At 43.7% G+C, this 14,190-nt stretch overlaps 1 protein-coding gene across 1 annotated transcript in view; it reads left to right on the top strand.

Annotated features, from left to right (window-relative positions):
* SLC36A3 (solute carrier family 36 member 3) overlaps positions 1–14,190 on the top strand; it is a 43,990-nt gene that overhangs the window by 8,262 nt on the left and 21,538 nt on the right. The window lies entirely within an intron of this gene.

Here is a 14,190-nt window from a genome sequence, read left to right as displayed (position 1 = left end):
TAGTTTATCATGACAGTTGGTAACGAGGATTGGATTCTAGATTATTGAAAATTATAGCTTTTGAAAATTGAAAATACAGGTTGTAACTTAATACTGAATTTGAAATACACTGGAATCTGAAATATTGAATATTTTGAAACTAAAACTTAATTCGGAGTCAAATGAAATGCGAATGCTGAAACAGGCTTGGAATAAAATAAGGAAGGTACCCTAGGTGTACAGTACAAGTAGAATTTATTTTAGCTTATCCACATAAGAAAGGTTTTTACCCATTTGGAAGGTATGGGCTGAGGATAAAATTTTAAAAGTACACTAAGAAATAGATGGTATTAGAAATTTCTTTAATTTCTCCATATAATACAACATTGGAGAGTACCTGGAAGACCACTGAGAAAACTCTTAAAAAAACGATCTGAAGTCCTTGTGCCAGAAGATATCCACTGTGATCTAAAAACCCCCCAAATGTCAACCTAATAGCTGATAGATTACCCAGGTCCAGGTCACAGGTTTATTGCTTCAAGCATTAGAACAGTTGTTGCAGATAGGATCAACGGAAAGGTGTAGGGCCAGTGGCCACCACAGTGGCCATGCAGGTTCTCATTGAATTTGGGCAGACGGTAAAGAAACAGTGAAGCCGAAGGATGGTGAGCCATTCCAGTTTATTGGGAGTCTCACCAAGACAGGCAAGCCAAAAACAACCAAGGGAAAAGCTGAAACATGCTTTTCACAGTGGAGGGCAAGGGATCAGGGAGGGACAAAAGAAACCCAACCCAACCACACCTCCCAGTGGTGGAGCAGAATCTCCCTTATCCCCCCTGAGGGGGAAGTATTTATATCCTTATAATAGTGCTGTCAGGTGCTCCTGCACTATTTGCACAAAGGGCTTGCAGCCAGTAAACCTATGAGCAAGCCTAACAGCCCTTTTCTCCACAAAAGGATATAGCTCAAAAGATAATACAGAAGGTAAAGGTGAGTCCCACTGTAGCTAGGTAGAAGGCAATAAAGCAGGAAGAGGAAGGACAAGAGGAAACCATAGAGTTTACTCCTTACAGTAGAGCTAAACTAGCAGAATTGAGAAAGCTAATAATTCAAGGAGAAGCAAGTGATGTAGATCAGCTAGTGAAAATTTATGAACATCTTGAACAGGTGGTGGCACAGTGGATGCAGCGTTGGACTGGGACGCGGAAGACCCAGGTTCAAGACTCTGAGGTCGCCAGCTTCAGCTCGGCCTCATTTGGTTTGAGCAAAGCTCACCAGCTTGAGCCCAAGATCACTGGCTCAAGTGAGGGGTCACTCGGTCTGCTGTGCACCCCCGCACGCTCCCACCCCGATCAAGGCACATATGAGAAAGCAATCAATGAACAACTAGGGTGCCGCAACGAAGAATTGATGCTTCTCATCTCTCTCCCTTCCTGTCTGTCTGGCCCTCTCTCTGACTTTCTCTGTCTCTGTCACAAAAAATAAAAATAAAAATTTATGAACAAAGGGGAGACACACTCCTCCTATCAAGAGATGAATTCAGGGCTATAATGGATGCAATAGAAAACCCAAATTTAAAACAGCAGTTGAGAATAGTAATGGACTCAGAGCCCACCAGAATGACATCAATCTGGAACTGGATGACTAGTGCCTGGAGACAGGCTTTGCCAGCATTAGACCTAATAAATGTAACAAGCCATGTAAAATGGAATGCTCTTAAGAGCTTAAAGGAGACTGTCAGGTAAATAACAATATTAATGTTTGTATATGAAGAAGGCATAGCATTTCTGTGAGAGAACAAGAATATACAAGGGGTATAAAGGCTCTGATATTCAGAGTACCCCCTCAACATAAGATTCCTTTGCAGAGCCTGACGAGGCGGTGGCACAGTGGATAGAACGTCGGACTGGGATGCGGAGGACCCAGGTTCGAGACCCTGAGGTCACCAGCTTGAGTGCGGGCTCATCTGGTTTGAGCAGAGCTCAAGGTCGCTGCCTCGAACAAGGGGTTATTCGGTCTGCTGAAGGCCCACGGTCCAGGCACATATGAGAAAGCAATGAATGAACAACTAAGGTGTCGCAACGAAAAACTGATGATTGATGCTTCTCATCTCTCTTCGTTCCTGTCTGTCTGTCCCAATCTATCCCTCTCTCTGACTCTCTCTCTGGTTCTGTAAAAAAAAAGATTCCTCTGCAGAATTTAATACAAGGGGCAAAGAATACAGATACATGAGGATTTAAATTCCTCACTCCAATATAGTTTTGGAGCAAAAGAAATAATAGGGCTACAATTTTAAAATAATCGGACACATTTTCCCCCAAAGCCAAATAGGGGAATGACAAACAGGTTCCAGTTCCTTAGAAAGAATAACCAAAATAGTTGGGGAAATTGGTAAAAACAGAAGAGATTTTTTTTTTTTTGTATTTTTCTGAAGCTGGAAACGGGGAGGCAGTCAGACTCCTGCATGCGCCTGACTGGGATCCACCCTGCATGCCCACCAGGGGGCGATGCTCTGCTCATCTTGGGCGTTGCTCTGTTGCAACCAGAGCCATTCTAGCGCCTGAGGCAGAAGCCACAGAGCAATCCCCAGCGCCTGGGCAAACTTTGCTCCAGTGGAGCCTTGGCTGCAGGAGGGGAAGAGAGAGACAGAGGGAAAGGAGAGGGGGAGGGGTGGAGAAGCAGATGGGCGCTTCTCCTGTGTGCCCTGGCCGGGAATCGAACCCGGGACTCCTGCACACCAGGCCGACGCTCTACCACTGAGCCAACCGGCCAGGGCCCAAAAAATCTTTTTGGAAGAAAAATAATCCCTTCTTCCAAGGAAATCAGAAAAACTTTCAGGGAAATCAAGGAAAAGGACAAAGGAGGAACAACTCATTTAAGACAAATTTAGCAAATGAGACATACGAGGGGCCATTTTCAAAAAACTAGCTATCCTGCTCTCGGAGAGAGCTAAACAGGAAATCCAAGACTTAGTTAGGGCAACTCAAGAAATAGATAATACAGCCTGACCTGTAGTGGCGCAGTGGATCAAGCGTGTACCTGAAATGCTGAGGGCGCCAGTTCAAAACCCTGGGCTTGCTGGGCCAAGGCACATATGGGAGTTGATGCTTCCTGCTCCTCCCCCCCTTCTCTATCTCTCTCTGTCTCTCTTCTCTAAAATGAATAAATTAAAAAAATAATTTTAAAAAATAGATAATACAGCCTGACTAGGCATGGCTCAGTGGATAGAGCATCGGACTGGGATGCAGAGAACCCAGGTTCAAGGCCCCGAGGTCGCCAGCTTGAGCGTGGGCTCATCTGGCTTGAGCAGAAAAAGAAAAAGCTCACCAGCTTGGACCCAGGGTTGCTGGCTCGAGCAAGGGGTTACTCGGTCTGCTGAAGGCCTGCGGTCAAGGCACATATGAGAAAGCAATCAATGAACAATTAAGGTGTCGCAACGAAAAACTGATGGTTGATGCTTCTCATCTCTCTCTGTTCCTGTCTGTCTATCCCTCTCTCTCTCTCTGTCCCTGAAAAAAAAAGAAATAGATAATACAAAAGATATAGACTGAAGGAAGACAACCAACCATATATAACATTAGAAGTACAATTAGAAAATAATTCAGCCTGACCTGTAGTGGCACAGTGGGTCAAGCGTTGACCTGGAATGCTGAGGTCACTGGTTCAAAACTTTGGGCTTGCCTGGTGTTGGTCAAATAAATTTTTAAACTGATATATATATTTGCTAGCTTATAGTTAGCATTGTTTGTTGGGGACAGGCTGTAAGCAAGCCAGGTCATTATAGCCTGAGGCTTAGTTTTAAGACTAAGCTTTTCCCCACCTCCTTGACTGTTGCATGATGTGGGTGGTGCAGTCTTATGAGGAATCCCATTAAAGTGGGGCAGACCGGGAGCTTACTCTCTCTTGGTTCCTGCTATCACCATTGCAGGGGCCTCCCTGATACTTGCCCTTCGTGGGAAAAGTAGGTTTTCTGCTTTTCCCTTGTCTTCTCTTGTGGCTTGCCTGTCTTGGTGATACCAATAAACAGAATGGCCCACCATCCTCCAACTCCGCCATTTCTTTACTGTCTGCCTAAATCCAATGGGAACCTGCATGTGAATGGCCACAATGGCGGCTCCTGGCCTTACACCAGTCAAGGCACATATGGGAGTTGATGCTTCCGGTTCCTCCCCCTTCTCTCTCTCTCCTCTCTCTGTCTCCTCAAAAACAATAAATAAATAAAATAATTAAAAAAAGAAAATAATTCAAAACCATATAAAATTATCTTCTTGTTCTGTTTGGCTTTTTTTTTTAAAGATTTTTATTTATTTACTTTTAGAGAGAGAGAGAGAGGAAAGAGATAGAACAGGAGGAGGAGCAGGAAGCATCGACTTCCATATGTGCCTTGACCAGGCAAGCCCAGGGTTTCGAACTGGCGACCTCAGCATTACAGGTTGACGCTTTATCCACTGTGCCACCACAGGTCAGGCTAAAACTATGTTTTTATAGATACCAGTCCACAGGTATCATTACTAAAAGGGAAACACAATAAGAAAAAATAAACAATAATAGAGGGAGTGACAAAACACCACTTAGTGGGATACAGAAGAATGGGTAAAATTAAACTTAGAGGACAAAATTTTTACACAGATTTTCTGGTAAGCCCATAATTAGAAAATTTAATAGGAAGGGACATAATTCCAAACATGTTCAAATTATTAAGGGTAAATTTAGGAAAAGTAAGAGTTAAGTTAATAGCATTTAGCATAGAACCTATAAAACTACAGGAACCAATAGGACCATCATTTATAAAACAGTATCCATTAAAGAGAGGATATCAGGAGGTAACAAAGGCAATTGAAAAGCTAATAGAAGAAGATGCCTGACCTGTGGTGGCGCAGTGGATAAAGCGTCAACCTGGAAACACTGAGGTTGCCAGTTCGAAGCCCTGGGCTTGCCTGGTCAAGGCACATATGGGAGTTGATGCTTCCTGCTCCTCCCCCCTTCTCTCTGTCCCCTCTCTATGATGAATAAATAAAATCTTAAAAAAAAAAAAAGCTAATAGAAGAAGATAGAAAATGGGAGGTCACATTTTTATAATAGCCCAATATAGCCTGTTAAAAAGCCCAGTAGCTCTAGGAGAACAACTATAGACTATAGAAATATTAATAAGATGTTACCAACCCTATCAGGAAACTTACCAGATACACAAAAGGTGACAAATATAATATGACAGTTAAACCCAAAATTCTTAGCAGCACTAGATTTGTGAGACATGTTTTTTGCAATACCACTACACGCAGAGTCTAGACCTATCACAATGTTTACTTGGCAGGGTAAACAATACCAATTTAAGAGATTCCCACAGGGATATAAACACCCATACGACCATTGCCCATAAGTTACTAGCATCATCAATAGCTGATACAAAAGTAAAATAATAATGTACATAGATGATATAATAATGATGAATCAAAATTCCCAGGAGGAATTAGAGGAAGACTTAAAAAATTAATAAAAACTCTTAGGGAATTCAGATGGACAATAAATGAGGAAAGGGTACAATGACCAAGCATAAAAGTAAAAATCTTAGAAATAGAATGGAACACAGAAGGGAGACAAATACCACCGGGAGTAGTAAATAAAATACTAGCAATTCCTAGTCCAAACACAAAGGAAGAAGCACAGCAATTAGTAAGATTGTTTGTATATTGGAGAAACCATATACCATATCTATCCATACTCACAGAACCAATTCATAAGGTCACTAGAAAGGCAATAGAATGCATATGGTGACCAGAACAACAGAAGTCTCTAGAGATATTGAAGAAATATATACAACACTTCCAAAAACTATATTCACTAAGGATGGGAGATAGGTTAACACTAGATATAATATTTATGGGAATCCATGGATGTTGGAGACTCTATAAAAAATCAGAAAATAGCCTGACCTGTGGTGGTGCAGTGGATAAAGTGTCAACCTGGATCACTGAGGTTGCCGGTTCAAAACCCTGCACTTGTCTGGGCAAGGCACATATGGGAGTTGATGCTTCCTGCTCCTACCCCCCCTTTCTCTCTCTCTCTCTCTCTCTCTCTCTCTCTCTCTCTCTCTCTCTTTCTCTCTCTCTCTCTCCCTCCCTCCTCTCTAAAATGAATAAATTTAAAAAATTATTAAAAATCAGAAGATGCCTGACCAGGCGGTGTCGCAGTGGATAGAGCGTTAGACTGGGATGCAGAGGACCTAGGTTCGAGACCCCAAGGTCACCAGCTTGAGCACGGGCTCATCTGGTTTGAGCAAAAGCTCATCAGCTTCAACCCAATGTCTCTGGCTCGAGCAACGGGTTACTTGGTCTGCTGAAAGCCCATGGTCAAGGAACTATGAGAAAGCAATCAATGAACAACTAAGGTGTTGCAATGCACAACGAAAAACTAATGATTGATGCTTTTCATCTCTCTGTTTCTGTCTGTCTGTCCCTGTCTATCCCTCTCTCTGACTCTCTGTCTCTGTAAAAATAAATAAATAAATAAATAAGAAGATAAATAGTTAGTACCAATAGGATTTTGGTCTAAAAGATACCCTTATGCTCATAATAATTATTCATCATTTGAGAAACATGTATGGATGCTATACACTGCATTAAACTATGTTGAGCCCATTATGGAAGGATTACCAATAAGAGTGCGCTAAAAGCATGGCTTAAAATGTCACCTGAAGAACTGATGGGTACCCAAATTGATGAGAAGGTGCTGGCATGGAACTGGTACATTAACTCCAAGGACATAAGTGACACTGGAGAACCGGCCCTTCTCACCAAGGAGGTTACCAAACTTGAAACAGAGCCCAGCGGCCTGACCTGTGGTGGCGCAGTGGATCAAGTGTCAACCTGGAACACTGAGGTTGCTGGTTCAAAACCCTGGGCTTGTCTGGTCAAGGCACATATGGGAGTTGATGCTTCCTGCTCCTCCCCTCTCTAAAATGAATAAATAAAATCTTAAAAAAAAAAAAAAAGAGCCTGACCTGTGGTGGTGCAGTGGATAAAGCATTGACCTGGAAATGCTGAGGTTGCCAGTTCGAAACCCTGGGCTTGCCTGGTCAAGACACATATGGGAGTTGATGCTTCCAGCTCCTCCCCCCTTCTCTCTGTCTGTCTGTCTCTCCTCTCTCTCTCTCTCTGTCTGTCTCTCTTCCTCTCTCTCTCCTCTCTAAAAATGAATAAATAAAATAAAAATTAAAAAAAAGAAAAAGAGCCTGACCAGGCGGTGGCGCAGTAGATAGAGCATCGGACTGGGATGTGGAAGGACCCAGGTTCGAGACCCCGAGGTCGCCAGCTTGAGCGCGGGCTCATCTGGCTTGAGCAAAAGCTCACCAGCTTGGACCCAAGGTCGCTGGCTCGAGCAAGGGGTTACTCGGTCTGCTGAAGGCCCGTGGTCAAGGCACATATGAGAAAGCAATCAATGAACAACTAAGGTGTTACAAAGCGCAACGAAAAACTAATGATTGATGCTTCTCATCTCTCCGTTCCTGTCTGTCTGTCCCTGTCTATCCCTCTCTCTGACTCTCTCTCTGTCTTTGTTAAAAAAAAGAAAAAGAAATAGAAATAGAGCCCACCAAATTCATCAGGGCGAAGAAGTTCCCCCTTGAGAATCTTCGGGTCAAGGGGCCAAAATATAAGCTAGCTCTAAAAAATTGCTTGGTTTACACAAGGATCAGCCTCCGTGTCTGTCAACCACTAAACCAGGGGTCCCCAAACTACGGCCCACGGGCCACATGCGGCCCCCTGAGGCCATTTATCCGGCCCCCTGCCGCACTTCCGGAAGGGGCACTTCTTTCACTGATGGTCAGTGAGCAAAGCGCAGCGTCGCTCATGTACAGTACTACTTCCGGTGACGTGGGACGCACACCTCAAAGCACTTGTTACAGCTAGCAGTGACAAATATGGAACTGGATATTGACCATCTCATTAGCCAAAAGCAAGCCCATAGTTCCCATTAAAATACTGGTCAGTTTGTTGATTTAAATTTACTTGTTCTTTATTTTAAATATTGTATTTGTTTCCGTTTTGTTTTTTTTACTTTAAAATAAGATATGTGCAGTGTGCATAGGGATTTGTTCATAGTTTTTTTTTATAGTCTGGCCCTCCAACGGTCTGAGGGACAGTGAACTGGCCCCTTGTGTAAAAAGTTTGGGGACCCCTGCACTAAACTATACAGCAGTGTTTCCCAACCTTTTTTGTGCCATGCCCCACCTTAACCTTTCTAAAATTTTTATGTCCCCTCCTATGTAACATACATAATTTTTAACATTAAAAAATTGATTTATTCACTTAATAAACATAAATGATAGGTTCTAGGAAGAAATCACTATGAAATTGTTAACAAAACACAGTAAGTAAAATTTCAAAACATATAATGAAAAATAGAGATTTAAATTCCAAATAATTTTAATACAGATTTTTCTATATTAATTTATTATTTTAATTTAGTGTGATCCTTGCACTTGATGCTTGCTGCACAGAGATTTTATATTAGGTTCTAATTTGGTTAGCTTTAGTCTCAAGTCTCCACGTTGTGTTATATCCAGCCGATTTCTTTTTTTTACCAGTAAATCATTTACAGCACTAAATCCACATTCAGCTAAAAACGAAGATGGAGACGGTAGCAATAGTTTTCTTGCACATTTGGTTGAATTTGGGTATTTGATTTCTGTTTCCTCACAAAGCCATGCCATCGCTCCTTTGATATTAAATAAAGCTTTAACTGACTCAAAAAAAAAAAAATATTAATTAACAGGCACCTTAAAGAGTACATATCAAAACTGAAAAATCCCAGTGTGATATTCATTATTCTCCTATAGTAAAAAAAATCTTTACACTTTTATTATGTAAATCTATGCTGCTTCAAGCCTTTCACTTGTGGCCTGGAGCAGCCTGGCCAAACTAGCAAGTCTTTTGGATCCAAAATGAGCGCGCTTTACTTATTCCAAACAAAATTATATTTATATAGGGAAATGAAATTATTCCCATTTTGTTTTCAATACTAGAGCCAGCACTTCCAAAACTATTATCATTATTACTTTTCATGTAAGGACTTAATTCAGGCCTTATAAACAAAAACACTTAGACATTATACAAAGACTTCACATATAATCACACAAATCAAGAGTGAAACCCGGGGTTTTAGAGATTAACTATGGCCTGCTTGATCTTAAGTAGAGCTACCTTAATAGGAACGTAATAAGGATATATACTAAACAGAGATCTCTCTCAAAAAATCTCAAGACGGCCGTATGAGATTTCTGTTTAGCAACACCCAAATCAGGCTCCCCTTTCGCCCTCTTTTCAAGCAATGGAGCAGAAAAGAAATAAAATTATCTAAAACATTAAAAAAATTAGATAAACCCTGGCCGGTTGGCTCAGCGGTAGAGCGTCGGCCTAGCGTGCGGAGGACCCGGGTTTGATTCCGGCCAGGGCACACAGGAGAAGTGCCCATTTGCTTCTCCACCCCTCCGCCGCGCTTTCCTCTCTGTCTCTCTCGTCCCCTCCTGCAGCCAAGGCTCCATTGGAGCAAAGATGGCCCGGGCGCTGGGGATGGCTCTGTGGCCTCTGCCCCAGGCGCTAGAGTGGCTCTGGTCGCAACATGGCGACGCCCAGGATGGGCAGAGCATCGCCCCCTGGTGGGCAGAGCGTCGCCCCTGGTGGGCGTGCCGGGTGGATCCTGGTCGGGCGCATGCGGGAGTCTGTCTGACTGTCTCTCCCTGTTTCCAGCTTCAGAAAAATGAAAAAAAAAAAAATTAGATAATAATAATTGAGAAAGGGAAGAGAGTATAGTAAAATAAGAGTTATGCAATTGCTCTTGTGAAGTGAGTCTCTCATCCAGAATCATGGTGTCTCACCAGTCGTTCAGGCATCCACCGAGGAGCTTCAGCAGACCTAGGAAAAACACACACATATCCTCTGCCTCATAAGAGAACAGGGTCTGGCCCTTGCCAGATTCCTGTGAGTGGGTCCCTCCATCGCACTTCAGGGAAGGCTTTCCTTGCAGGGTTCCAGAGTCTCTCTGCTGCTGAATGACCCTGTACATCAGTATTCAAAAAATTTAAAGTAAAAAGAGCATGACAAAGAAGATTTGCAGGAGTTTCCTAATACTTAAGTTGCTATTTGGTTCCTAACTCTGAACATACCTCACAATGCACTATCCAAATCAGTAAGTCTCAAGGATCTACATTCTATTTTATTTAAATTTAAATGAGGCCCTGGCCGGTTGGCTCAGTGGTAGAGCATCGGCCTGGCGTGCAGAAGTCCCGGGTTCGATTCCCAGCCAGGGCACACAGGAGAGGCGCCCATCTGCTTCTCCACCCCTCCCCCTCTCCTTCCTCTCTGTCTCTCTCTTCCCCTCCCGCAGCGAGGCTCCATTGGAGCAAAGATGGCCCGGGCGCTGGGGATGGCTCCTTGGCCTCTGCCTCAGGTGCTGGAGTGGCTCTGGTTACAACAGAGCGACGCCCCGGATGGGGCAGAGCATCGCCCCCTGGTGGGCAGAGCGTCGCCCCCTGGTGGGCGTGCCGGGTGGATCCTGGTCGGGCGCACGCAGGAGTCTGTCTGTCTCTCCCCGTTTCCAGCTTCAGAAAAATACAAAGAAAAAAAACTTTTAAATGAGCGCGGCCCTGGCTGGTTGGCTCAGTGGTAGAGCATCGGCCTGGCGTGCAGAAAGTCCCGGGTTCGATTCCCGGCCAGGGCACATAGGAGAAGCGCCCATCTGCTTTTCCACCCCTCCCCCTCTCCTTCCTCTCTGTCTCTCTCTTCCCCTCCTGCAGCGAGGCTCCATTGGAGCAAAGATGGCCTGGGTGCTGGGGATGGCTCCTTGGCCTCTGCCCCATGCTAGAGTGGCTCTGGTCACAACAGAGTGACGCCCCGGAGGGGCAGAGCTTCGCCCCCTGGTGGATGTGCCGGGTGGATCCTGGTCGGGCGCATGCGGGAGTCTGTCTGACTGTCTCTCCCCATTTCCAGCTTCAGAAAAATACAAAAAATAAAAAATAAATTTAAATGATCGCTCATTACAAGTTCTAAAAACACTTTATTTTTTCTAAATATTAGAGCCAGCATTTCCAATTTTTGCATGCAAAAAAACCTTAATTCAGGCCTTAAAAACACACATTTTGACAACATTAAACAAAGACTAAACAGAAACAAGAATTAGACGAACCAGACAAACCAGAGAGAAACCTGGGATTTCAGAGCACATCCAGACCAGAAAGATGCCTGCCTGATATTAGTCAGGGCATTTTCAGACACAGGGACTGAAGGATGTGACTAAACAAAATCTCCCCGAGAAAATTTGCTCTTGGCAGCTGCTGGGATATTTTCTATAGTCAGATCCAACACAGGTCCCCTGCCTCAATTTCCAGGCAAAGAATAAGAAAGAAACAAAATGATAGTTCAGAAGACCGCAGTCAAAACATTAAAGAAAATCAGCCCATGACAGAAAAAGCTGTAATTTTCCTAATACCTGAGTCTCTTATCCATTCTCAAATTCTATATTCGCTGTAACTGGCGGCTCAGGTTGACTATGCTGAGATTTTTCTCCTACCTCAACAGCCCCTTCATGAAAGTCCAACTTCCACAGCAAATAATCACCACCGGAGAGACAAGCACAAGCAATCACCTTCCAGTCATTTGGGGGAAGAGCCTTTGTCCTAATAGTATCTAATAAACCAAGTGAAAAAGGGGCAGTAGGCCCATACTGAACACAAGCAAGTTTAAGCTCTTTCAGAGCTCTAAAAGGTACAGGTTCATGTTCTCGCACTAGTCTCCCTGTATCATCCTGTATTTCTACAACAGGAAAATGGGTAAAGCCATCATCTATTGTTTCCCCTACATTTTGAGCCTGGTCTATAAATTGTTGGAGAGGGGATTTCCCAGATTTTGAGCTATAGACTCTGGAATCAGCCTGATAAGGGAACGGAGGAGCAGAGGGTTGAATGCAGGAAGGAGCTGAGGGCAGCGGAGGCCCCGCGGCTAAGGCAGCCATAGCCACGGATTTTTCATCCCCCTGTCATCCTCAGACTTCAAGTTATCCTCATATTCACATCCCTCTGTTTCCAGTTTACCCTGATACTCTTCAGACAACGATTTGTCTTCATACGGAAACATTTCTACATAAAGGTCCCTTACTTTTGACCCTATCTGTCCCATATTCTTTTACTCCCAACTACACTTTCCCCCAAAACTTTCTTTACTTACTGTGCACACTTCACTTTGGGGAGTTCCGTCACCTTCCTTCAGTTTTAGTTTCCTTGTACTCATACTCAAGTCATCTGTTCGGGCACCACTTGCCGTGGACCAGCACGGCTCCAAATAACGGTGCGGAATTGAGGAAACATACTTTGTCAAAACAAAACCAATGGGACCGGGAGGACTCCTCAAACTGCCTGGCAGTATCCGAGTGCCTCATAGCCCCAGTTCGCTTTATTGCATAGACCTATGCAAATCAAGGACCCTGATACAAAGTTGCACATCAAAGGCTAAGACAGGAACTCTCCCAAGGCAAAAACAGGATACATTAGTGAAATTTACAAACATCTGAAACAAAGTCAGAGGAAGGGCATGTATATTGCTTCCTGCAATCCAAGGAAGGAAGTGGAGTGGGTGCAAATACTCAGCATCAAAGCCAAATATGGAGATGGAGGGGGGAGAACTTAGCCCCCTGCCAAGCCACGAATCTATAATGGCTTTTTGCCATTAACGGTCCACAACACTCTCCCCTTTGGAATTCTCAGGGTTCTGGAACTTCTGAAGAGTATTATTACCATCTGGCCTTCAGCCAGAATTTGCCAGTGTGGTATTTGCTGTTTAAGATTGCTCTTTTATTCTTTGTGGGGGGTTTTTTTGTTCATTTGTTTTTTGCTTCCTAAGGCTCATTAGATGACCATGACCTTTTTTAAAATTTATTTTATTTTATTTATTTTCTTTTCTTTTTGTGGCAGAGACAGAGAGAGTTAGAGAAAAGGACAGATAGGGACAGAGATGAGAAACATCAATTCTTCATCGCGGTTCCTTAGTTGTTCATTGATTGATTTCTCATATGTGCCTTGACCGGGGGCTACAGCAGACTGAATGACCCCTTGCTCGAGCCAGTGACCTTGGGCTCAAGCTGGTGAGCTTTTGCTCAAAGCAGATGAGCCCGCGCTCAAGCTGGCGACCTCGGGGTCTCGAACCTGAGTCCTCTGCATCCCAGTCCAACGCTCTATTCACTGCGCCACCGCCTGGTCAGGCGATGACCATGACTCTTTAACTTCCATCTCCCACCAGAACCTCTGACCATAATTCACTGGAGAAATATACATCGAGGCCCTGAGAATATAGAAGTAAATAAGATAAAGTCTCTGCTCTGTGGAGGCTACATGCTAGTGGAATCGAGTGCTACTCTTGGTCTCACAATTGTTTCTTTAGGATAGATAATATTACTTCAGGTCATGTCTATAAAAGCAGGAGTGTCCAGAACAAAGAGAGAGCCCCTCTTTACTTTATTCCATCTGATCACATCTGTGAGATTATGATTCATGATAAGCCCTGTTGTTGTTGTTTTTATCTCTTCCCAGTACAAAACAGATGGAAACTATGTGAGGAGAAATTATCATTTACTTGATTACAGTAATCATTTCATTCATATACATATATATATATATTCAATATATCACATCATCATGTTGTACACCTTAAATATATACAATTTTTATTTTAAAAAAATAAAAGGGATATTGACAAATTAGACATACAGCGATTCTCAACTGAGGACAGTTTTTCACCCGCCACCCCCACCCCAAATATTGACAATGTCTAGAGACACTCTCGGTTGTCACAACTTGTTTGGGGAGGGAGCATGCCACTGATACCTGGTGAGGAGAGGCTGAGGAGTGCTGCTAAACATCCTAAAACACACAGGACAGCCCCACAACAAAGAATGATGCAGCCCCAAATGTCATTAGTGCCCCTGTTGACAACCCTGTACAAGAGGGGAAAATCCTAAGTCTGGGAGGTAGTGACTGCTGTGTCACTGGAAGTGTCCTAGCAGAGGTTGGGCAGCCCCTTTGCAGTGATGCTCAGAACGGTATTTAAGCCAGAGCATCTGGAGACGACAAGGACATTCAGGCAGGCCTCTCATCCCAGGGGCAGCTTTATTACAAGAGGGGTCCCAGCACACAGGCTGAGACTGGGCTGAGCGGGGAGCAATCCG

Source organism: Saccopteryx bilineata, chromosome 4, assembly GCF_036850765.1.
Source record: "Saccopteryx bilineata isolate mSacBil1 chromosome 4, mSacBil1_pri_phased_curated, whole genome shotgun sequence".
In the NCBI taxonomy this organism is placed as follows: Eukaryota; Metazoa; Chordata; class Mammalia; order Chiroptera; family Emballonuridae; genus Saccopteryx; species Saccopteryx bilineata.
Note: the sequence above shows the minus strand (reverse complement) of the source record. Positions and strands in the feature narration are given on the sequence as shown.